The 27,316-nt window shown below is 42.8% G+C and overlaps 1 protein-coding gene and 1 non-coding gene across 2 annotated transcripts in view; both read left to right on the forward strand.

Moving 5' to 3' along the window:
• LOC116990921 (cadherin-12-like) overlaps nucleotides 1-27,316 on the forward strand; it is an 878,073-nt gene that overhangs the window by 308,585 nt on the left and 542,172 nt on the right. The window lies entirely within an intron of this gene.
• LOC116970553 lies at nucleotides 8,351-8,457 on the forward strand. Its single transcript, XR_004411181.1, has one exon. It is a non-coding gene; the product is annotated as a U6 spliceosomal RNA (small nuclear RNA).

The following is a 27,316-nucleotide window of genomic DNA, read 5'->3' on the forward strand; positions in this document are numbered from 1 at the left end:
CAACCAGGTAAGTAGGTGGATCTGGTTCCTTCCAGAACATAAAGGTGTATGACCTGTACTAACAGGGGGAATATTACACTTGTTTTGGGTGACATGGAGGGATCATTGTCGATACCTAAAATTTAACTGGATGGGGCAACTATGGCAGGGCATAGCGTTGCCTAATGGTCTAACTCCAGCCCTAAGACTTTTCACCAAGATATTAAAACGGGCCTTGGCAATATTAGAAACAAAAACATATTGTCATGGCATATCTTGATGATATATCAATTGTGGGGAAAAAACCCTTATCTAGCTAAATCAGCAGTTTTAGCTACCAAACATAGGGTGAAACTATAGGGTCATCTCCATCCAGATAAATCTAAGTCGATGGCATCCACAACTGGACTTTCTGGGATTTACAATTAACGTTATCCATATGTCTGTAACATTGCCAAAGAGTAAAGCAGACTTGGATAAACCTACAAAATAATTAATTACTAAAAACACTGGTGTTGGGTGCGTTTTATGGTCTAAAAGCCTACTGCTAACAATGCACCATCTGCATGTCTGCCTACGAATTGATAATATCACAGTGGTGGCATATATTAATCATATGGGAGAAAAGATCGATACCATGTGTCAATCTGGCCAATATATTTGGCTATGGTGTGTTAACATACATATTTGACTATCAGCAAACTTACCTACCGGGTAAGCTCAATACTGAGCCACATACCAGGTCATGAAAATTCAATGACAGCATCGAATGGCTGTTGGACCACAAAAAAGTTGCTGATATTACCAAAAGAGGGACACCAGGTATCGATCCATTTGCATCTAGACCCAATCACCAGTCACCAACATATGCCGCTTGTGAACCACACTTGGGGCAGCAGCAATGGACGTTACTCACTTAATGCGGAAAAATTGTTTACAATGTTTTTCCCTCCTGCCTCATCAGTCGGATCCTAAGCAAAAACACATATGGACTCAACATCAAGTGTCTTGAAAGTACCTGATTGGCCTACACAGCCATGGATCCCTGTAGTCTCGGACATAGTCTCTGAAACATAGTCCACCATGCTAGATCCGGGCTGGCGGACAGGACCATGAGCTTGATCACGGCAGCCTATCAAGAATCAACAAGGGCTGGTGTAGCGTTTAATACAGTGACAACCACCAACGTCCTGGGAATTCCTATCCAGCCTTCATGTAGATGAAGGACTGAGCTGCAGTACTATAATTATGCAGGAGTGCCCTGTCAGCTTGCTGGTGGCAGGCGCCACGACAACTCTCCATGGGATCTCACCCTCTAGTTGTCAAACTTATGAGGATTATTTTCAACACCAACCCTCCTAGAGGGAAGTACTCCCAGATATGGGACGTCAGTGTTGTACTAAAATTGCTAGGGGCACTAGCAATGTCCCTGTCCCTGGGGAGGGGGGGGGGGGGGGAAACTGACATTTAAAAACAGTATGCTGATAGTATTGGTCTCAGCTCTAGGGGTCCAGTTTCTACATAAACTGAGACTGGGATAAATGATGGCATCTCCAGAAAAGATAACTTCACATATTAGAGCTTGTTAAACAAGATAGACCATGATCATCAGGACAGAATTTGGAATTCCAGATATACCCAACTGACACCCGACTATGTGTAATGACACACCTTCTATTATACCTTAAAACTACTAAAACTTAAGAGGAAGTAAATTAGCACTATGGGCAGCCATAAACAGCCTAATGGCCGGGTATCAGCACTAACCATCGCTAGATGGCTCAGACAGGCTTGGGAGCTGCGGGGGTGGATACTGACATCTTAAGTTTCTATCCACATGGGCAACAGCAACCCCGGCAGCTAGAGACAAGGAAGTGCCTATGGACCATATCCTGGCTACAGCAGGATGGTCAAGAGAAAGACCTTCCAATTCTTTATAATAAGCCAATAACCAAACCTGCGGTATTGTAGAATCAAGTTTGAATTCTGCAATATATTTAGCCCTAGGGAGGATTATTTTGTTAAAATAAATTGTTATTGCCTGAATTGGATGCATGAATACAATAACATACTTCCTCCCTTGAATGACTTCGGCAGTGAGTGAAGCATGGTCTGTTCCACGGCTTGAAATCACAGAGCTTTAAAATCTTCACGTAGTCACTCACGTGACTCCGAAGTAAAATAGTAAGATTAAACGAGAACTTACCAGTTTGAAGTTTGATCTTTATTTTATGAGGAGTTACGATGAGGGATTACGTGCCCTCCGCTCCCACCCTTAATTATAAAGGTCAACTGGTATCTTAGTTCTCCTTGTCTCTACTATGTTTACTTCAATTACAATTTCTGTGATTCCACACCGCTGCTTTGAAGAATGTCGCGCACGCGTGCTGGCGGGTTCTTCACGTAATCCCTCATCGTAACTCCTCATAAAATAAAGATCAAACTTCAAACTGGTAAGTTCTCGTTTAATCTTACTATTATGTTTTGAACTTACGTCTTGGTTTTCTGCACAATCTTCTTTCCTTCACAATTTCATGTGTAATAATGTATAATGCATGTATAATTTGTGTCTGTGTTTTTGTCTGAGTATATGTGCCTGTGACGCTGCTTCAAGCAAGATTATTTATTGTACCTGTTCCTCACTGTACTCGTGCATATGACAATAAATTTGACTTGACTTAAACTATTTCACTGCTGTGGATTCTACAGAAAATAATTAGGTTAATGCCCATCAGATGTATGCAGAGTAGAAGATTATTACGACCATCAGCATTCTAGTCACCCCAGCACTCTCTTTCTGGAGCTTCAAGGTACAGCCTACTTTAATCTCCTGCACCTGATCAAGCATTCAGCAACATGAAGAACCCCCACCAGTGGTAGTTACAAGGATCATTGACTTCCTGCAAGCCAGTTGCTTGTCGATTTCTTCTGGATGCTGCCATAATTCAAGCTTTGCTAGTTTTCTCCTAAAAGCATCCGAATGCAGTCGATCATCTACTTTGTGGTGGCAAGTTTGAACTTCTAACTAATATCTGGTTAAAGAAGCTTCTTTGGAACTCTCTTTATTATATTCTCAGTTTTATTGATGTTTTTTCTATTTCATCTCTGAGGAACGAAAATGCATCATTTGCCTCTCACTGATTTTAAACTGAATGTTTCCTTGATTTGTCCTATAATTCTCTCTAAATGTAGGAATCATATTAGCAGACACTGTACTCTTTCTCATAGTTTCTATTATATTATCTGTAACAGTGCTTCTGCTATATTTTCTCAAAGTTTAAATGTACAAATGCAATGAATCTAGTTTATCAATGATCCTACTTTTTTCTGTGATAACAAATGTGTTTTTTAAATCTGTTTTAATCTCTTATTCCAACAACTCATCTGGTATGTTAGTCTCATTGGTAAGTACTGAGAGGAAGTAATAACTTAATATTGCTGTCATTACGTTATCACGTCCATTATTCAATGATCCTATCCATAATCCTGCTTGGAGGTACACAAAATTGCTGGAGGAACTCAGCGGGTGCAGCAGCATCTATGGAGGCACTGCTTTATGTTTACATAATGAATATCCCTGCAGAAATCTTTACTATTTTTATATTCCATTGTAACTTAATTTAGAATTTCTCTTTGCATTGCTAATTGTTTATCTGACTTCCTTTCTAATCTTTCAATCTTGTCATTTTCCTTTTTGTGAACATTTTTCATGTCGAAGTACTTAGTGTAAGCCTTTTGCTTTAGTGTCAGTTTTGGTTAATGGATCTATAATGCTTTATTGCTAGCTTTTTCCGACTTAATTCCCTTGCTTAGCTCTTATCCCTTTAAAAATCAGTCATACTATTCCTTGTCTTATTATCCATGATTCACCAGGCCTTGTTGAATACTAAGCAGACAGGATAAAACACAGCTACTTTTGTTGAAAATTAATATGTTTTGCTGTGATTTCAATACCTTGCATCTTGCCAGTTTATACAGGGGGGGGGGGGGGTGTTGGTTCGAAGTGAAGCACTGCAAATGGGTGTTGATGGTGGTGGTTGGTTCGAAGTGAAGCAATGCGAATGGCTGTTGGTGGTGATGATAACTTGACAACTTCCTGTTTGCATTGTATCTGGATTTTTGATAAAACGCTACCACTTACAGCTGTGATTTTTGGCCATCTTACTCAGTCCCCCGCCGCTCATCAGGTGCAGAGGATTCTTCCCATCAATGAAAAATAAAAGTGTTATTAGTGTTTAAAAAATGTTGAGAATCTCTCTCCTGCCATTCGCAGTGCTTCACTTCGAACCAACCACCACCACCAACAGCCATTCGCAGTGCTTCACTTCGAACCAACCACCAAAACCACCAGCCATTTGCAGTGCTTAATAATAATACATTTTATTTTCGGGCGCCTTTCAAAGTCTCAAGAACACCTTACAGAAATTAACAGAAGAGAAAAAAACATATAGTCGGAGAAAAATAAATAATAAGGACATCACCAATACACAAATTAAAGACAGAAATCACTCCAAAGACATAAAATCGAAAAACACAATGTGAAGAGAGAGCAGCGGCAGCTAAAGCGCGCCAGCTGCTCCCCCCCCCCCCCCCCCGGTAAAGGTGTGGCTTTCATGGAGTGATTGACAGGAGAGAGATTCTCAACATTTTTTAAAAAGTGGTGTCTTTCAACTTCAAGCCACATCCAAGCCACACCCAAGCTACCATTTGCAGTAAGTAGTGCCTTTCAACTTCAAGCCAAAGCAACCAAGCCACCATTCGCAGTAATAGTGCCTTTCAACTTCAAGCCAAAGCTCCCAAGCCTCCATTTGCAGTAAGTAGTGCCTTTCAACTTCAACACAAAGCTCCCAAGCCACCATTTGCAGTGCCTTTCAACTTCATGCCACCATTTGCAGTAAGTGGTGTCTTCCAACTTAAAGCCACACCCAAGCCACACCCAAGCCATAATTTGCAGTAAGTAGTGCCTTTCAACTTCAAAGCTCCCAAGCCACCATTTGCAGTAAGTGGTGTAATTCAACTTCAAGCCACACCCAAGCCACACCCAAGCCACCATTTGCAGTAAGTAGTGCCTTTCGACTTCAAGCCAAAGCAACCAAGCCACCATTTGCAGTAATAGTGCCTTTCAACTTCAAGCCAAAGCAACCAAGCCACCATTTGCAGTAATAGTGCCTTTCAACTTCAAACCAAAGCACCCAAGCCACCATTTGCAGTAAGTAGTGCTTTCAACTTCAAGCCAAAGCAACCGAGCCACCATTTGCAGTAAGTAATGCCTTTCAACTTCAAGCCATTGCACCCAAGCCACCATTTGCAGTAAGTACTGCCTTTCAACTGCAAGCCAAAGCACCCAAGCCACCATTTGCAGTAAGTAGTGCCTTTCAACTTCAAGCCACACCCAAGCCATCGTTTGCAGGAAGTGGTGCCTTTCAACTTCAAGTCAAAGCTCCCAAGCCACCATTTGCAGTAATAGTGCCTTTCAACTTCAAGCCACAATTTGCAGTAATAGTGCCTTTCAACGTCAAGCCAAAGCTCCCAAGTCACCATTTGCAGTAAGTAGTGCCTTTCAACTTCAAGCCAAAGCAACCAATCCACCATTTGCAGTAAGTAGTGCTTTTCAACTTCTTGCCACCATTTGCAGTAAGTGGCGTCTTTCAACTTCAAGCCACACCCAAGCCAGCATTTGCAGTAAGTAGTGCCTTTCAACTTCAAGCCAAAGCAACCAAGCCACCATTTGCAGTAAGTAGTGCCTTTCAACTTCAAGCCAAAGCAACCAAGCCACCATTTGCAGTACGTAGTGCCTTTCAACTTCAAGCCAAAGCAACCAAGCCACCATTTGCAGTAAGTAGTGCCTTTCAACTTCAAGCCAAAGCTCCCAAGCCACCATTTGCAGTAAGTAGTGCCTTTCAACTTCATATCACCATTTGCAGTAAGTAGTGCCTTTCAACTTCAAGCCAAAGCTCCCAAGCCACCATTTGCAGTGCCTTTCAACTTCATGCCACCATTTGCAGTAAGTGGTGTCATCCAACTTAAAGCCACACCCAAGCCACACCCAAGCCATAATTTGCAGTAAGTAGTGCCTTTCAACTTCAAAGCTCTCAAGCCACCATTTGCAGTAAGTGGTGTAATTCAACTTCAAGCCACACCCAAGCCACCATTTGCAGTAAGTAGTGCCTTTCAACTTCAAGCCAAAGCAACCAAGCCACCATTTGCAGTAATAGTGCCTTTCAACTTCAAGCCAAAGCAACCAAGCCACCATTTGCAGTAATAGTGCCTTTCAACTTCAAACCAAAGCACCCAAGCCACCATTTGCAGTAAGTAGTGCTTTCAACTTCAAGCCAAAGCAACCAAGCCACCATTTGCAGTAAGTAATGCCTTTCAACTTCAAGCCATTGCACCCAAGCCACCATTTGCAGTAAGTACTGCCTTTCAACTGCAAGCCAAAGCACCTAAGCCACCATTTGCAGTAAGTAGTGCCTTTCAACTTCACGCCACACCCAAGCCATCGTTTGCAGGAAGTGGTGCCTTTCAACTTCAAGTCAAAGCTCCCAAGCCACCATTTGCAGTAATAGTGCCTTTCAACTTCAAGCCACAATTTGCAGTAATAGTGCCTTTCAACTTCAAGCCAAAGCTCCCAAGTCACCATTTGCAGTAAGTAGTGCCTTTCAACTTCAAGCCAAAGCAACCAATCCACCATTTGCAGTAAGTAGTGCTTTTCAACTTCTTGCCACCATTTGCAGTAAGTGGCGTCTTTCAACTTCAAGCCACACCCAAGCCAGCATTTGCAGTAAGTAGTGCCTTTCAACTTCAAGCCAAAGCAACCAAGCCACCATTTGCAGTAAGTAGTGCCTTTCAACTTCATATCACCATTTGCAGTAAGTAGTGCCTTTCAATTTCAAGACACACCGAAGCCAATCCAACCAGGGGAGGGCGGGCGCTTTCTGGAGCGCTAGTGTGAACCATTTTAGAACCAATAGACATTTATTTTGCAAGCTTCAGAACCAATAGACATTTTTTTGCAAGCTTTAGAACCAATAGACATTTTTTGCAAGCTTTAGAACCAATAGACATTTTTTGCAAGCTTTAGAACCAATAGACATTTTTTTGCAAGCTTTAGAAACCAATATACATTTTTTGCAAGCTTTAGAACCAATAGACATTTTTTGCAAGCTTTAGAACCAATAGAGACACTTTTTGCAAGCTTTTGAACCAATAGACACATTCTGCAATCATTTTAGAACCACTAAGGGCACTTACATTTGAGTAGACATGTGTTCAGTTATTCACAGCTCAGAGAAACGTGACCCTCTGCCTTCCTCCATCTTGAAGAGACTGTGTGGCACACCACTTCCTGCTTTTATAGTCCCTCCCCCCTGCCGCCAGCGGGGGCAGCAGAGAGAATGGGGAATTTTGTAAAAACATTAATATGTCTGTCATTTAATCGACGGGAAAAAATCCTTGGCACACATGCGGCGGAGGGCGGCTCTGAGCGAGGTGGCCAAAAATGACGGCCGTAGGTGGCGTCGTTCTCTCGGAAATCGCAGCACAGATGGCCAAAACCGGTCAAGAACAGACTTTTAGTAATATAGATATATATATACATATATATGTGTGTGCGTGTGTGCGTGTGCGTGTGCGTGTACGTGTGCGTGTGTGTGTAAGACTCCATCCATGCTCTACTACCTCTCATAATGTAGTTTCCCCTTTTTTATCTTATGGAATCATGGTACAGAGAGAGGCTATTCAGATCATTGTGGCTATTTGCCGATAGCCAAACAATTTCTATTTCATTATTTTCTTTGGAATTGAGAGAAAAGTAGAAGGTTCTTCCACTCATTTTACATGATGTCAAACTCAAAATCAATGCAGCTATCTCTCTCTTGCGTGTGAGCATTGATAAGTCTGTAAGCCTTATTTTTTTAACATATTGCATGAATGTAGGAACATTTCACACATTCTATATTTCCTGATTCAGAGCATTCTGAAGACAATCCCTGATAAGTATTGTCACGGCAGCCTGTCCAAAATCACATTATAGTTTGAGACTGATCACATAGATTGCTTTACTGCAAAGGCACACGTCATTAGTGAAACAGTCCCTCACCCTCTGCCTTCTGGTTGGGAACACAAGGCTGGAAGGTAAAGTGTAACATTTACAGCTTGCCCTTTCAGGATTGAATATAGAAAATATGTCAGGGTATAATGTCGAGGATGAAAGAAACTTGGAAATCTATCTGTAAATGTCAATTGATAACGGGTTATCTAATAATTCCATATACGAGGGTGATTGGATTTTCTGAAAATATTGAGGAAGTTGCAGATTGGCAGGGGCTTGCACAACATTTTAACATTGTTTGTCCTCTACAAATAAAATCCAATCATCACATTGGCAGCACATACACTAAAATTGGATTGATACAGAGAGGATCACCATGGCCCCTGTGCAAGGATGATATTTAAATTTCTGAAGCATTCCTTATTTTTAGTGGCACACAGTGGTGCAGACAGCAGAGCTGCTGCCTCAGCAATGCCAGAGGCCTGGGTTAAATCCTGACCTTGGTTGCTGACTGCGTGGACTGTACACAATCTCCCTGTGACCATGTGGGTTACTTCCGGGTGCTGCTTTTTCCTTCAACATTCCAAATATGTTCAGGTTTGTAGTTTAATTGGCCTCTATAGTGTGTCGTGAGTGGAGGCAAAAAGGGGGATATCAGAGAACTAAAATGAATGGGCGATCAATGGTCAGCATGTACCTAGTGGGTAAGTTGGCCTGTCTCTATGCTGATAGCATCTTTTAATCAATCAATCAATCAATACTTAATGTAATTAATGTGTGTACCTGGGCATAAGAGTGCAAAAAAACTAACCTCTTAAGTCCCAAAAGGTTCAGAGGAGCAGAACTAATTATGCAGAATTCACAATATCTGCAAAATTGCAATTCAGGCATATATCTGTGAATTTTTACCTCTTCCAGCTAAAGACAGAAACCAGCTTCTCATTCACGCTTTGATTTCACTACTGTTTTAGCTCATGACCGGTGCAAACTGGGTGGTGTATATTATGTGATTATACACAGGTGTTGAACATGTATCCACGTTTAAAGGATAGAACTGAAATATGGTCACTCCTGTGGTGCTATCCAGCAATTCTATTGGACAATAGTACACCGGGAGCATTGCAAAAACGCATATTGCTGTGGAAAGGAGAATTGCTTTCTTTTGCCTGGGGCTCCTCAACAACCCACAGCCCTCCATGTTTATCTATATTGGTTACTTGATATATTCCAACTGAGAAGCATTTTTAAAATAAAGCATCAAGCACATTAATTCCAATGCTCAACCTTGTATTTCCAGGTAATTGAAAAAAAGGTATGTTTATAAAAGAAACACTAGCCTTTGAATATCAGTAGGAATTTCGCAAAACATTTCTTAATCTCGTATTTGGCTGAAACATGCTGTCAGGTTGGTGAGCAGCTTCAATCATTATATTAGTTGCTGATTTTGCAGAAGGATACAGTTCAGGTTAGTTTATTGTCCCAAAGGCACACGAGGTACAGTGAAAAGCTTTTGTTGCGTGCTAACCAGTCAGCAGAAAGACAATACATTATTACAATCGATCTATTTACAATGTATAGGTACATGATAAGGGAATAACATTTTGTGCAATGTAAAGCCAGCAGAGTCCGATCAAGGATAGTCCGAGGGTCATCAAAGAGGTAGCTAGTAGTTCTGCCATAACTCGCTCTACCTAGTTATCCATTGTTATTTGATATGAAAGTCATGTTAGTGCTTGACTGGTGAGAGCAGATCCCAATGCTCAGCAGTGCCTTCCTTTCATTGAGAGCAACAGCTTTATCAGCCACTATGTGCTATTGACATCATCAGCATTCTGGGAAGATTTATTTCTGTGCACATTTTCAGGTGAATTATATAAAGCACATTTGGAAATTGCAATCATAGCAACAAAAGGGCATGTACACATGTTGACAGGCTGTATGCCGAACAAAAATCTGTGTCAACAAGAAAAGTCAAAGATAATAATTATATCTTAGCTTACGATGAACGATTTTGGAAAGATAATTGTATTGTTTCATAACGACCAGCAGTGAGCCTAGCTGCTAACAACGCATATTTACAAATGAGCTGCATAGTGCTAACTCATAGCATTGTCCCTCTGAAGCAACAGTGCTGACATCTGTGGTTAGTTTCAATGTACAGCTAGGTCTTTTTTTCTGAGATCTGTCACTTAAATGCTTCCAATAATGTTTTGTAGACTTTCGCAGGGTCAACCGTGTGGGAGAGAATATGGTGATTTCTCTCACTGTGTGATGGGGAAAGATCTCGATTCTTCTCCACAAATTTTATTTAGTGCTTTGTGTCATCTTCTATTAGTGTATAAGATGTCCAGACCTACTGCAAATCATTTTAATTAGATTGGGGGCAGTGTACTATCACCAGTGCAAAGTGAAGATTGGAGATTGGACAACAGATCAAGACGTAATATGAGGAATCCTTGTTTTTTCCATACTCTGTGCTCTTATTTATGGAATGCAATAATTGAAATGATGTTGAAGCAGATTTAATAACATTTTCAAAAATGAGATAGGGTTAAACATTCTGGAAGGTGAAATACAATGGAGAAATGCAGAGCAGTTGGACTACATGGATAGCTTTATCACAGAGTCAGTAAAACTAAAGTAGATCAGTTTGCCATTTTACTGCTTAAAAGAACAAAGAGAGTTGCTGAAAGTACTGAATAGTTCAGGCAGCAACTGTAGAGGAGAATGGACAGTTGACGTTTTGGGTCAAGTACCTTCATCTGGACATAAAATAGAGGGGAGATAGCAGTTTAAAGAGCTGGGGCAAGAGCTGGCAATAGTAGATGGATACAGGTGAGGAGTGATTTGGCAGATAACATTCAGGTTGGTGGGGGGAAGGGCAAAAATAGGGACAGAGGCCAGGAGGTCATGTAGAGAACAATGGGCAGCAGAGCTTGGAATCTAATAGGAAAGGAGGGCGAAGAAAGCAACTAAATAAGGAGAGGTGATGCAGATGGGAACAAGAGAGAGAGGGAAGGCATGAGTAGTATTGGGGGTGGGAAGTGATCCAGTGGGAGGGGTTTGTTGGTAATTGGCAGGTGGTGTATTTGTGGATGATGGGGGCTGGAGCATATTATTGAAAGAAAAAGGTATGTTAGAGGACCAGGATAGATAGATGGTGAGTGAACAGGACAGAGAGGATGTGGATTACCCAATATTGGAGCATTTAATGTTTATGCCATTAAGTTATAGACAACTGAGATGGAATATGAGATGCTGTTCCAACAGTTTATCTGTTTCTTGTAGAAACTATTCAAGGCAGACAAGACTCTGTAACACAGAGACCTGGAGGGACAGGTTGAAGAAATGCTCATGGGCAAGCACCATTCTTCAGGATCAACCGCTCAGCTGCATGAAGGTTGACAGCTCTGACAATCACTACTGGGGCTGACAATAGGAATTCAACACCAATTACCTATTTACAACTTAACACAAGCATTCATCCAGGCGAGATTGATTTACTAAACCACACTGAAATCAAAACAAGGATAATTTATTAAGAACTGATTACCTGCGAGTTAATTGTGAAGGTGCTGTTGTTCCATGTCATAAAATATGGAAATCGTATCAATTCCAGGATTATGCAGATTTGTTATAGTAGAGCATCAGAAACTAAAGAATACATACTGGCATTAATCTATGCCAAATGGTGAAAAAAAAACAGCTGCCTACATTTTAATAAAATGCCATTCATTTATTTAAGAGTGCATGCCAATTATGAATAAGAAACATTGCTTAGTAATTTTACAGTCATGAGAGTGCCAGAAATGGGTGGTGGGTGGAATTGATCTTCCATTTCTTGAAAATGACTAGCATTCAAGAAGATCTTTGACGCTAACTTCATCTTTCCATACTATCCTCACATCCCTTGATTCCCACAGAGGCCAATAATCTAAGAAGTTCCATCTCATGTGTACGCAACAACTGAGTATCTGTGGCCCAACAAGGAGAGGATACATGTAAATCCATAACTTCTCAGTTCTGGCTCTGGCAGTGACTCCTAGTTATTGATTTCCCGACATTCACCCTGTTAAGTACATCATAAAATGTTACATGTTACATGGAATCATATCTTGAGTTTAAATTCTGGACAATGCAGTATCAAATTCCTTTCACCCATGGAATATTCACACATGCCAAGAATCAGTGAATTGAATCTCAATGACACTCTCCATAATATATTGACTTATTTCTTGGATGATTTCTTCAGTCAGAAGGACAAAGGACATTTATTGTTACATACACCAATTTGTGTAGAGAAATTTGAGTTGTCATTGCAGCACAAAAATAAAATAAAAACAACATTATAGAATTTAACATTAAACATAAAAAACATCCCCCCACAGCGGGATCAACGTTTCCCACTGTGAGGGAAGGCACCAAAGTTCAATCCACTTCCTCGACGTTCACCCGTGTTCGGGGCCTATTGAGGCCTCCGCAGTTGCCGCTGCGGCAGCCCAATGTTTCAGGACACTCGCCGGGATGATGGAACTCCGGCGTCAGAATAGAAGAACACTGTCAGCGGTTTGGAGTTCCAAAACGGCCGCTTCCTCCCGGAGACCGCGCGCGGCTCCTGAAGTCTACGAGCCACACTGGGTGAAGCTCCAACACTGGCGACCTCAGCAAGAGATCCCAGGCTCCGCGGTGTTTAAAGTCAGCGCCACTGCGGCTGAAACCGCCGCAGACCACAGCTCCACGATGTTGAAGTCGGCAGGCCCAGCACTCCGGAGCTCTAACACGGCGACCCGGGTAAGGCAAGTCAAGTCAAGTTTATTTGTCACTTACACATACGAAATGTGCAGTGAAATGAAAGTGGCAATGCTCGCGGACTTTTGTGCAAAAAGACAAACAACCAAACAATCAAACAAACTATAAACACAATCATAACACACATATACCTTTACATAATAAATAATGGAAGGAAAAATGTTCAGTAGAGTTAGTCCCTGGTGAGATAGGCGTTTACAGTCCAAATGGCCTCTGGGGAGAAACTCCTTCTCAACCTCTCTGTTCTCACCGCATGGCAACGGAGGCGTTTGCCTGACCGTAGCAGCTGGAACAGTCCGTTGCAGGGGTGGAAGGGGTCTCTCATGGTATTGTTGGCTCTGGAGTTGCACCTCCTGATGTATAGTTCCTGCAGGGGGGCAAGTGAAGTTCCCATAGTGCGTTCGGCCAAACGCACTACTCTCTGCAGAGCCTTCTTGTCCTTGGCAGAGCAATTCCCAAACCAGATGGTAATGTTCCCGGACAAGATGCTTTCCACCGCCGCTGCGTAGAAGCACTGGAGGATCCTCGGAGACACTCTGAATTTCCTCAATTGCCTGAGGTGGTAAAGGCGCTGCCTTGCCTTACTCACGAGTGTTGAGGCGTGTGATGCCCATGTCATATCCTCGGAGATGTGGACTCCCAGATATTTAAAACAGTTCACCCTATCCACGGGATCCCCATTTAGCCTCAATGGAGTGTACGTCCTCGGATGATGTGCCCTCCTAAAGTCCATGATCAACTCCTTCGTTTTTTTGATGTTCAAGAGGAGGCTGTTATCCTGGCACCAGAGTGCTAGACCAGCCACCTCCTCCCGGTAGGCCTTCTCGTCGTTGTCTGAGATCAGGCCCACCACCACAGTGTCATCAGAAAACTTAATTATTGAGTTGGAGCTGAACCTAGCCACACAGTCATGTGTGTACAGGGAGTAAAATAGGGGGCTGAGGACGCAACCCTGGGGCGATCCTGTGCTCAGGGTGAGGGACTTCGATGTATTCCCTCCCATCTTGACTACCTGGGGCCTGGCGGTGAGAAAGTCCAGGACCCAGGCACACAGGGAGGTGTTGAGCCCCAATTCCATTAGCTTCCCGGCCAGTCTGGTGGGGACTATCGTGTTGAAGGCTGAACTGTAGTCTATGAACAGCATCCTCACGTAGCCCCCCTTCTGGCTGTCAAGATGGGAGACAGCGGTGTGCAGAACCTGGGAGACCGCATCGTCCGTGGATCTGTTCGGACGGTATGCGAACTGCAACGGGTCCATGTTCCGAGGGAGGAAGGCGCAGATGTGTTTCTTCACCAGCCTCTCAAAGCATTTCATGACTACCGTCATTCAGACAGGCTGGGGAGGCATTTTTTGGTACCGGTGCAATGATGGATTTTTTGAAGCAGGCAGGGACCACGGACTTGTCCAGGGAGAGGTTGAATAATGTAGTGAGCACTGGAGCTAGCTGCGTAGCACAGGACTTGATTACTCGCCCCGAGATGCCATCGGGGCCTGCAGCTTTTCTCGTGTTCACCCGTGTCAGAGCCCTCCTCATCGCCCCGTTCCATGTCAGGCATCGCCCCGCTCCATGATGGTACCTCAGTGCTGAAGCTGCAGCTCAAAGCTCTGGCCGGTCTCCAACAGGAAGGTCCACGCCAATCCGAATAGTAGGCCGCAAGGAGGGGGCGAAGATGCGGCTCGGAGGTAGGACGCAGAAGGTGGTGAATCTATGGAATTCATTGCCACAGATGGCTGTGGAGGCCAAGTCAATGGATATTTTGATGGCAGAGAATGATAGATTCTTGATTAGTACGGGTTTCAGGGGCTATGGGGAGAAGGGAAGGGATCAGCCTTAATTGAATGGTGGAGTAAACTTGATGGGCCAATATCCTAATTCTGTTCCTATAATAATAATAATAATGCATTTTATTTGCTGGCGCCTTTCTGGACACCCAAGGACACATTACAGGACATAAAATCACAATACATTTATCAATATTAAAATCAAGTTGATTAAAAACAAAAAACAAAAAAAATAAAAAATACACAAAATATTTTAAGTCATTAAAATCAGGGTGAACATGGTGGAAGTTATGTCGGGTATGCTAATCTAAACAGGTGTGTTTGAGTTGTGATTTGAATTGATCGATAGTGTCCAGGTGACGGATGGGAGGTGGGAGAGTGTTCCAGATACGAGGGGCAGAGCAGCTGAAGGCTCTGGCACCCATGGTGCTGAGTATAAATGTGGGGACAGTTAAAATTGCAGCTGAGGAGGAACGAAGTGACCGGGAAGGAGTGTATGGTAGCAGCAGGTCAGAGAGGTATTGGGGAGCAAGGTGGTGTAGGGCTTTGAAGGTCAGCAGTAAAATCTTGTAATTAATCCGGTGGTGCACAGGGAGCCAGTGGAGCTGAGTGAGGATGGGTGTGATGTGGTCCGATGATCTGGTGCGGGTGATGATCCGGGCTGCAGAGTTCTGAATGCATTGGAGGTGATGAAGAAGTTTATTGGAGGTGCAAGTGAGGAGGGCGTTGCAGTAATCGATGCGGGATGTGACCAGAGCGTGGATGAGGACTTGTGGATGTGACTTTATTTCCCTGGATGAACTGTTTTCTGTCGTGTAGATAGGACCTGAACCAAAGTAGTGCATTGTGTTGATGCCGGTGGCAGATAGACCTCTGAACTGCACATAGAATACTTGGTGTGGTCAGACCAAGGGTCTTTTTAAAATTGCAGTACATATAACTTCTTTATTCTTAGATTTCAATAAATTTGGAAAAATCTAATTGCTCGTTGTATGCATTGTATGCGTTGACGTGAATAGTATGGAGTTTCAGAAGCCTGGTTCAAAATGCACACATTATTGCATTACACATTTAGAAATATGACAGATGACAAATTTCTATTCCACACAATTTTGTCAAACACACAATTTACTTTTAATAATTCTGTGCTGTGCCTGCTCAGTTCTGATGTTCTAAGTACCTCTTACCATGCTTTCAGGAATTATGATTCGACTATTCTATGCCCAGAGGGATTTTTGAAATTCCTGATTTCTTAGTCCATCACTTTAAATTACCTGCATTTTATTAGTGAAGTGTCAAAGGAGTTGAAACATCCAAGCTCACATCTATTAGTTTATGCATCATTGAGTCCAAAAGTAGGAACCGTTTGGAGAATTTAATCTGCACAGCTGAAATTTAGTTGGTTGTCAGGCAGTCAAAAAAATTGATTTGGTGTTGCATCTAATGACCCAAATGTTAACAGTTTAAGAATAAATAAATAGATTAAACCCAGGGGAAGTAAGAAATTTGTCACTGGATTTCACAGTTGAAGGTTAAAAGCAGGCACTCAACCTAACTGACAGAAACTAGTAATGGAGTTAAAATAGCTCTGGTGAAGTTAGCTCATCCCATTTCATATCCTGCCTCCACATTTTATGTGAATTAGGTTCTCACTTAATTCATCCAGAAGCAATAATATTCAATCCAGTTGAGATCTTATGATATACAAAATGGTCTGATCAAACAACAAGGGATAACCAGACAGAGCATATGTTAGGTACCCACCATCTTGTATGAACAAGTCATTTTCTGGAATGCAAAGTAGGTTTGCTCCTCATCGTTCTTTGGAAATAATGTAAAATGTAAAAAATGACATTCACTTATGTGATACCTTCTACAGCATCAAAGTGTCCCAGTGCTTAATAGTCACCACAGCAGTTTTGAAGTGTAGCCTATGTTATAATGCTGGCATACAAATGGCACACAATAAGTTTCCACAAAGAGCAATATGACAAGGAGCAGATAGAGGCCTTTTTAAATGATATTAGTGAGACTCTATAGAGTTTTTGGGGACAGACTGTATCAAATTGCCTCGCTGCATTCCTCTACGCAAAAGAGTAACTCAGGAGACAATAGGCTCCTTAAAGATCAACAAGATTGAAGACGCACGAGGTAGATGAGGTGGTAAATGAATATTTTAAATCTGCAATTACTGTGTAGAGACACATGGATGCGAGATAACTTGGGGAAGTTAATAATTAGTCTTGAGGAGAGTGCACATTATAGAACATAGAACAAAGAATGGTACAGGAACAGTCCATTGAGTCATGATGCCCGTGTCAAACATGCCAAATTAAACTAATCCATTCTGCCTGAATATAATCCATATCCTTCCATTCACTGCCTATACAGGTGCCTATCTAAAAGCTTCACAAATCCCACTATTGTGTATGCTTACACCAGCAACCCTGACAGAATGTTCTAGGCACTCTCTATGTGTAAAATCTTGCCCCACTCATTTCATTTAAAATGTCGCTCTCTCATCTTATTCTTTGACATTTCCACCCTGGAAGAATGATGTAAGGCTCATACCAAACCCCTCATAATCCCTAAACAGGATTCCCATCTAAATATGAGGTCTTCAAACACATTTATCTTGTCAATAAATCATCAGGACCTGATCAAATATATCCTAGGGTTTGCAAATCCACTGGCAGAGATATTGGTATCATCCTTTGCCACAACTGAGGTACTGAAAGACTAGAGGGTGGCTAATAGTGTGCCTCTACTTAAGGCCGTCAGTGGATATGTTTAAGGCAGAGATAGATATATTCTTGATTAGTACAGGTGTCAGAGATTATGCGGAGAAGGCAGGAGGATGCGGTTAGGAGGGAGAGATAGATGTCATGATTGAATGGCGGAGTAGACTTGATGGGCCGAATGGCCTAATTCTACTATCACATGACCATATGACCTTATGAAAGGCTGCAAGGAAAAGCTAGTGAGCCTTACATCTGTGTTGAGTCATTTATTAGAGGGGATTCTGAGTGATTGGATCTACCAACATTTTGAAAGGACTGATTTGGCATAGTCAACGTGGGTTTTGGCATGGGGAATCATATCTCACCAATTTAAGATTTTTGAAGAGATGTCCACAAAGATTGATGAGGACAGTGTGGTCGACATTATCTACGTTCCTTAGCAAGGCTTTTGAAAAGGTACCACATAGAAAGCTCATCTAGAAATTTGAGTTTAGTTTGTTATCGCATGTACCGAGGTACAGTGAAAAGCTTTAGTTGCGTGCTAACCAGTCATCAGAAAGACTACACATGATTACAATCCAGCCATCCACAGTGAACAGATACATGAAAACGGGAATAACATTTAGTGCAAGATAAAGTCCAGTAAAGTCCGATCAAAGATAGTCCAAGGGACTCCAATGAGGTAGATAGTAACTCAGTACTGCTCTCTAGTGGTTAGTAGGCTGGTTCAGTTACTTGATAACAGCTGGGAAGAGACTGTCCCTGAATCTGGCCAATCTGCACAACTGATAAGGTTAGATCACTTGGGAATTGGGGCGAGCCATCCAATTAGATACAAAATTGGCTTGAAGGTATATAACCAAAGCTGGTGGTAGAGGGTTGTTTCTCAGAATGACGTCCTGTAACTAATGGTGTACCAAAGGGATTGGTGCTGGGTCCACTGACTATTCATTATATTAACAATTTGGATGTTCATGTAGGTTGCACGATCAATGTGTTGTGGATGACACTTAAGTTTGGGGTATCTGGACAGTGAAGAAGATTATCCGCAATTACAATTGAATCTTGATCAACTAGGACAATGGACTGAGGAATGGCAGATAGTGTTCAATTCAGATAAATGAGAAATGTTGCATATAGGTAGAACAAACATTCCAGCATTCTGGGAACTAGTCGTGGCCTCAGTATGGTCGCAGCACATTTTTCACCATGTTGAAAAATGTTCTGCGACCACAAATTGATCACCATGGAAAAAACCGATACTTTTGTAGTCGTAGGTGCAGTGGTAGTGGGGTCACCATGTCGTTGTAGGTAGTTGAGGTAGCAGTAGGTAGTTTTAGTTCATCTCCTTTGCTGACCGAGCATTTTCATTGGCTCATTGGGGGAAAAAACTTAAGCACGAGATTTCAGAACCAAGGAAGACGACTGGTAATGTTAAATGCCCGCTAAATTTTACAGCTGTGTATCTCTGGCTTATTAAAAGTTGTCTGGCTTCTTAAATGTGTCTCCACTCCTTCTCCTCCCCTTCTCCCCCCCTTCTCCCCCCCCTTCTCCCCCCCCTTCTCCCCCCCCTTCTCCCCCCCCTTCTCCCCCCCCTTCTCCCCCCCCTTCCCCCCCCCTTCTCCCCCCCTTCTCCCCCCCCTTTCTCCCCCCCCCCTTTCTCCCCCCCCCTTTCTCCCCCCCCCCTTTCTCCCCCCCCCTTTCTCCCCCCCCCTTTCTCCCCCCCCCTTTCTCCCCCCCCTTTTCTCTCCCCCCCCCTTTCCCCCCCACCCTTTCCCCCCCCTTCTCCCCCCCCTTCTCCCCCCCCTTCTCCCCCCCCTTCTCCCCCCCCTTCTCCCCCCCCCCTTCTCCCCCCCCTTCTCCCCCCCCTTCTCCCCCCCTTCTTCCCCCCCTTCTCCCCTCCCCACTCTTTTAAAGGACTTACCGTGCACTGTGCTAGCCGTCTTTAACCTTCCTGTGTGTGTCTTTATCACCTTGGCTTTGCACCATGTGAATTTCAGACAGCGCTCCCCCGTTTTCCCTGGCCCCCCTTTGCGATGTGTGTGTGTGTGTGTGTGTGTGTGTGCGTGTGTGCGTGTGTGCGTGTGTGCGTGTGTGCGCGTGTGCGCGCGTGTGCGTGTGCGTGTGCGTGTGCGTGTGCGTGTGTGTGTGTGTGTGTGTCTCTCTCTCTCTCTCTCTCTCTCTCTGACGGTCGCCGTTCCAGTTTGCAGTTTTTCAGGCGAGTGCTGCGAGCTTGAAGGTCGTAGGCAGTCCGCTGAAAAGTTGCCTAAGTGGGACAGGCCCTTAAATAGTAGAGTTATGGAGAGTGTTGTCGAACAGTGAGACCTAGGGTTACAGGTACATAGCTCCATGAATAATAATAATACATTTTATTTATGGGCGCCTTTCAAGTCTCAAGGACATGAAGGTGATGACATAGGTGGATGGGATGGTTAAGAAATCATTTGGGCTGAACGGCTTCATTGTTCAATGTATTGAGTGCAGGACATCATGATACAGCTGTACAATACGTTGATAAGGTCACATTTGGAGTATTGTGTACCATTCTGATTACATTAATATGAGAAGGATATTGTTGGAAGGAGTACTAAGAAGATTCACTATTGGTTTGGAGAGTTTGAATTATAAGGAGAGGGTGGATAGGCCTGTCTCTTTTCCTGGGTTCTCAGTTGCCAAGGGGTGACCTTATACAGAATTATAAAATCTTAAGGGGCATAAATAAGGTGAACAGCCACAATCCTTTTTTACCTACAGTCTAAAATTAGAGATATAGTCTTAAGGCAAGAGTGGAGCCATTTGAAAGGGACTTGAGGTCCCCGTTTTTCTCAGAGTGTGGTGGATGCATGGGAAAAGCTGCCAGAGGAAGTCAAACAATGGGTACCATTACAACATTTCAAAGACACTTAGACAGGTACAATGATAGGAAAGGTCTGTAGGGATATGGCTGGCTGCAAGCAAGTGAGACTAGCTCGCTTAGTCACCCTGGTCAGCGTGGATGAGTTGGACTGTATATCTGTATGTGCTGTACAGATCCGTGATTCCATGATGCTTTTCTAATATAACAGCTTGCACCCCCTGTGATCAATCCCTCCCCCATCCTCAGGACTCAAGATCTGCAAGTCACATTATTCACTAAACCACAAATGACACCCAAATCTGGAGTAACTCAGTGAGATTCACTAAACCATTACTGGAATGATGAAAGTTTCTTAGTCCATGCAACATTTTGTCAACTGGTTGCCCAAGGGTTTGATGTCAATTTTTTTCTAAGCATTGAGCAATTAAGAAAAACATTGCCAGATTGTTTTGTGTATTTTAATATTATTTCCTTTCAAATATTTATCAGTAGAGATCATCTTGAGACTAAATGTGATTGTGTTACTGAATTAGACAACATGAACAAAACTCAATTAGCAGTTGAGATAATATTTAGCTCAGAGCACCACCATGATCCTTTAGCTTTTGATTTATCTGTATGTTTATTTCATCTTGGTGGACTGGATCTCAGTCATTCAATTAAGTCACTCCTGTGGTCTATGGTTCCCACCACTTAAATTATAATTTTTACCCTCAAGAAACAAAATAACATGATCTAAATGTGAACATTAGAATTTGCATTGTCCGTTGTGTTACCATTTTACATGCTGCCTGTTAGCTCAGTTGGTGATATGGCCTTTTGACGGTGACCATTATTCTGACCTCATTAGTGTAACTTCACATTTTAACATCATACAATCCTAAATAATTATCACTGACTGAATAAAGTAATAGGATGGAGTGGAATTATTTTGTGTCTATTATTCTAAGACCATCAGCAGAATGAATATTAAATACCATGAGATTCCTTGACTGCCATCACTCAAATTGCACCCGGGACACACAGCGAGTGTTCTTTATTATGAGCAAATTTAACTGAATATTTTGCATCTCTATTTAGATTTCTAGCACTATCTTTGTTTACCCGTTGACAAACATTCATAATTCCAGCTCAGTGAGGCTGGAATTCCAGATCACTGAATACTGATGCTTGGGGAATACTCACCAGGTCAGAAGTGTACATTTTAATGGTGCCAATCTACAGAGGCTCTGAAGAACCTTGTGGTGGGTGCTCTGAACTTCTTTCCATTTTGTGTTACTCCAACCGGTTACTTTTTGCTTTTTATTCTTCCTTTTTACTTTTTACTCTTCCTTTTTAACTCATCCATATTTCTTTTCATTGGTCTCTCGCTGTTCTGTATTATCTTGTGGTGTATCAGGAAATCAAGCAGAGAACTATGATCGCCGCATGCTTACTGAGATTGCGTGATACAGAATGTATGATATAATGTGAGGAGAGGTTTCAAAGATATACTATTATTTAGCAAAAACAACCAAATGTCCAATTATAATTGCAGTTTGGCACCAATCATACAAAAATAAATTACATAACCTTTTAATTCTGGCTTGCTGATATCTTTGCATTCAATGTGGTTGTAAGTGCTCAATTGTATTCCTACCTTTCAAGAATAGCTTCTTCCCAACAACCATCAGGCTATTGAACACAGCAAACACCAATTAAACTTCAAACCAGGAACTGCCTTGATTGCAGCAGGGTCTTTGGGTTTTTGTTTTGTTTTGCATTATATTGAACCTTATCTTAAGTATTGAGCGTTTTTTTGTTTGTTTTGAAGGCCATTTATTGAGTATTGTGTTTACGAACCAGTTGTGCTGCTCTAAGTAAGAATCTCATTGTTCTGTTTGGTACATATGACAATGAAACACTTTTGACTCTTGAACTCTCTGCCTCTCCTTTTCTTAAATCTCATTTAAAATCTATTACTTTGTCCAAACTTTACATCACTTGCCTAAATCACTCCTTGTTTAACTTGGTTTGCTTGGGAACAATACTGTGATAGGTCCTAAGGCCTGTCACTACTTTTAATGCACTAGTACTATAAACTCAACTTAACTTGAACAGTTTAAAAAATTGAATAGTGAGATATTTGTGAATCCCTGTAGGGGGGCTCCTCTGTGTGCAGCCATGTCAGCAGCGCGTCAGTTTTTCCAGCTTTTTTTTTTATTTTTTAGTATGTTTTAAAGTGTGTATTTTGTGTTTCTTGTGTGTTTTGTGTGGGGGGTGGTGTGGGGGGGTGTGGGGGAAACCGCTTCGGTCGCCTCCTCCACGGAGAGGCGACTTTTCCCAGGTCGCCTCCCCCGTGGCCTAACATCAAAGATCGACGCGGCCTTTCCCGGAGACACGCCCGGGGCTTCAGCGGCGGGCACAGCGTGGACTCTCGGCATGGAGCGGGTGAGCCCTCGCTGGGGCTCGCTGGAGGGGAGCGCTCCGTTTCGCTGGCCCGGGGCAACCGGCAGCCTGAAGTCGCAGCCTGAAGTCGCGGTCTGCAGAGCTCCAGCTGGTGCGGCGTCTACAGCCCGGGATCTCACGTTGGGGACCCGGGGGAAGAAGAAGCCATCACTGCCGGCCCGCGGCCAACTTCTACCGCGGGGCCGGCATGGACTTACCATCACCCCTGGAGGGGAGCTTCGACCGCCGGCCCTGCAGTCTACGGTGCTTCTGGCTGCGGCGGGGACTTTAAATCTCGACCGCCAGCCTGCGGCCTACAACAATCTAAAGCCGCGGTCTCCGGTGAGGAAGAGCCGATCCTGGACTGACTGGACTCTGGTCCTGTACACGGGGGGGGAGGAAATGGAGGAGGACTGGCCAAATTTTTGTGCCTTCCACCACAGTGATGAATGCTGTGGTGGATGTTTGTGTTACAGTTTTATTGTGTGTTCTTTATTATTGTACTGCTGCTGACAACCCAAATTTCCACCAACCCTGGTTGTGTGGCAATAAATTATATCTATCTATCTATCTATCTATCTATATTCCGTGATTTATTTGCTTGACCAAGAAAGGTTTTTGTGATTTGATTTTTTTGCATAAAAATGTAATTCTTGGTGGACTACCTAAACAGAACAATGACATTTTTACTTACAGTAGCATAACAAGTTTGTAAGCACAATACACATTAAATGACATTGTAAACAAACAACAAAAGGTTAAAGGTTATAATAAATGTGTACAGCAACATGGTTAGACCATCCTTTGATTCCTGCAGAGGGTTTCAGTTCACATGTTTCAAAAGAATAGAAAGATTTACTGAAATGACACCATAAATGAGGAGATATAGTCATCACAAATGAGTGAACAAGCTGTGGCTCATTTCTCGAGAAATGAGAAGTCAGACTGGTGACCTGAAAGAGGTTTTTAAATTCTGAACAGATTTGCAGATGACTTTGTCTTGCTGCGCACGAAGGTATGGGCAGCAAAGATTGGATGAGCTGGTTTATGAGGCGTTGAAGGTGTGAGGAGAACGATGAAATAGTCAAGCCTGCAGGCAATAAAGGCATGAATATATCATTAGAGAAGCGTGTCCACACAATGTATCTCCTGTCACTTGTGCCTTAGCAATGCTCTCCTTACATGGCACTTGGGGGTGAAAGATACTTCCAGGGGGAAGGAATTTGATATAAAGTCTCATCTCACTGCTCTAGTGAATCAGTGAAGAAACTGGCCTTTTCAACAGTGGTGCACTTGAATCTATTTTTATATTTTAGTTTTTTTTAAGTGGAAGGCAGAAAACTTACAAACAATAGTACTTCTATATCCCTACCTGACATGGAGATCCCCAAAATGTATAGACATTTAATAGAAATACTAATGGACCCCAGGAATTAAATAGAGAGTCAAGTTGAGCGATGCAAACATCATGCTGTTAAGGGCCGGTCCCACTTGGGTGACATTTTAGACGACAGCCTGAAAAGAGGTTGTCGCGTCGTGGTCGGGTTGTGATGCATGTAGAGACGCGCGGGTGATGCGCGGTGTCTCCCTGCCGCCCCAAGATTTTGGAATGTTCAAAATCCTCACGCGATATCTGCGTATCTTATCATGTCGTGCGACCTTTTGCACGATGATGTACGGGTGACGTGTGGTCACGCATGGTGATGCACGATCATTGCCTATGCTAATTTATCATGCGTCATAATGCGTCACCATGCGTCACTATGCAACAACGATGTATCATGATTTATAAGGAAGCTGGGTAATAAAATTACGTCATGTGCCCCTGATGACGCAACCTGTCGTATCTTGCCGTATCGTGTCACGGGTGGACGTAGATTGACGCCACTTGTGACATCACAGGCACTGTTCTATGCTGTCGTATGCTGTCTCATGCCGTCCTATGGCGATGCTTGGTGACGCGTGTCCTGTCCTATGGTGACGCATGGTGATGCGGAGTGTCGTACCTTGACGCGGCTGTGTCGTATCTTGTCATACTACTTGACGGTTTTTAGGCGACATCGGGCGTCAGTCACTAACGCCCGTCGTCGCTCATAAAATCGCAAAGTGGGACAGGCTCTTTAGATGGCCTGGCACAGAAGAGTGTAAGCAAATTGAATTTAGCCTGGCTTTTCATTTCATAGCAGACAGCCGTGGTAGGGATCAATCTTGTCTTATCACCAATATATGCAGCCTGTGACCTTTGTTTGCGAAAGCTGTTTGACGGGCATTACTATTTGACTTTTAGATGTGTTCCTATTTAAATATTCTTTCATCCAATCAAATTTCAAAGGTATAATCTCAGATATATTGTACTAAATGGATAGATTAACAAAATAAGATAATATGGATAGCACAGACTCTCTGTGAAAGTTCCGCAATAAAACACTGACAGCTATTTATATAGGGTATGTTCATAAGTTCTAGGACCAGAATTAGGCCATTCGGCCCATCAAGTCTACTCCACCATTCAATCATGGCTGATCTATCATTCCCTCTCAACCACATTCTCCTGCCTTCTCCCCATAACCTCTGACACCCTTACTAATCGAGGTTAATTGACTTCAAGAATCACAGCTAGAATGCCAACAATTGTATTTGTTTGGCAAGTAGACAGCTTATCATTGCAGTTTGTGTAGGAAGAAACTGCAGATGCTGGTTTAAGCCGAAGATAGACACAAAAAGCTGGAGTAACTCAGCAGGTCAGACAGAAGGGTCTTGACCTGAAACATCACATGTTCCTTTTCACCAGAGATGTTGTCTGACCTACTGAGTTTCTCCTGCCTTTTGTATCTATTATCATTGCAATTGTCGGCCCTTTTATTTCATTGCTGAGTAAGTATATTTGTATTACCTAAATAACCTTTTTGTAAAGAGTTTATTTTCTTTTCAGTTAAATTCAAAGTAATGTACTTTCATGGGGAAATTGAGGCAAGGAATCGTACAATATGTGGGAGAGCTATAGAGAAGCAATGAAGCTATTTGGAGTGTAAGTTCACAGATCAAAACAGAAAACAACACTATTTACACCTGATGGGTTCCTCACCTCATCCCACACCATTTTTACAGTTTTATGGGTTCTGAGGTGGCTGCTAACACCGCTGAATGTGGGAAATGGAGACTTGTCCACGGACTGTGGGATCAGCAGGCTCTTCTGCAGGTGGGGCAAGAGATGAATGAGAGGGCATATGGCTGGACGCATACCCTCTGTCATAGAAGATGAACACAAAATGGTGGAATTCCTCAGTGGGTCAGGCAACATCTCTGCAGAAAAGGAATAGGTGACGTTTTAGGTTGAGACCCTTCAATAGACTCTGCCTTATTCTCTGAGTAACACCAGCATTTTGTGTCTACCTCCCCTCTATCATGCATACAATGCTTCTGCATGCTTGTGGTGCATGACTGCCATGTCCTCAAAGCTATCCCAAGTTCCTTCTCACTTGGGCCAGTGGTGATCAGAAGTTCCAGCAAGCCAGTGGGGATGTTCAAGGAAACTTTTTTTCACTGTTTGTTTGGTGATTTCATCCCAGAATACAATGTGTAATTTGGGAGTGTGGTGCTGGGCCTGCAGATGACATGACTGACCTAACATAACAGACTGGGAGATAAGGAACTTCAGATGCTGAAATCTTGCATAGAACACAAAGTACTGTACAAATCAGAGGGTCAGGCAGCATTTTGGACAACATCTCTCTAGTCTGAAAAAGGGTCCTGACATGAAACCACGCTGATCAATGTCTTCCAGGGATTTTGCCTGACCCACTGAGTTACTCCAGTACTCCATTTTCTTCAGCAGACTGAGAGTAATTTGGCCCTAGTCCCGGAGATGTTTGTTTGTGAGGGAACACTGTTACTGTTTTGCTTTTCCTTTCAGTGAATTAGAGGCCATCATGGAGATCGTTTTGGTGGTACAATCGTATTTGTGGGCTTTGAGATGCTTAGGGTTGGTACCCCAGGACTCAGAAACAACACGAGTCAGGGATTACTGCTTCCCAATAGCCTGCACTTTGAATGTAAGGGTAAAATTCAGTGTTGATGTTTGCTTTGTATGAGGTAGCTTCTGAGGAATGAGTGGTGGTTTACATTTTTAACCATTTCATCGTGATTTTTGGTAGAGGACTGTGTTTATTTGGTGTTTGAGCATTATATCTATCCCATTATGTCTTTAATGAGCTAATGTTATATTGGATTTCAGCTTCTCAACAAGTGCAAACACAAACACAAATGTTGTCTTCAAGTTGCAGCTCACATTGGCGTCTGGGTGACCTTGTCCTGGGTATAGTTGAAGGTTCACTGTAGTTCTGAAGGTTAGCTCCGCTCCTATCAGAAGATTATTTGAAGTGACATGTAACATTTTGGTAAACACAGTGAGCACAATTTTGTGGGAAATTTACAGTCTTATTTGTTAATGGTTTTCCTTGAGATTTGTTCTGTTGCTTGGCACTGTGGAACAAGAATCAAATGGAACTGAATTTCTCTGGGCAGCCAAAGTTGAGGATATTGCTCCACTGATCACTGATTGAAGCAGTTAGACTTTAGAGAGGCAGTATAGCAACTATGCACTGCTGTTCACTGCAGTTTTCTTTGACCTGTTGCATGGTAAAGTTCATGTTCACTGTGTTTCTAAATGG

Source organism: Amblyraja radiata, chromosome 2 (assembly GCF_010909765.2).
Source record: "Amblyraja radiata isolate CabotCenter1 chromosome 2, sAmbRad1.1.pri, whole genome shotgun sequence".
Taxonomy (NCBI): domain Eukaryota; kingdom Metazoa; phylum Chordata; class Chondrichthyes; order Rajiformes; family Rajidae; genus Amblyraja; species Amblyraja radiata.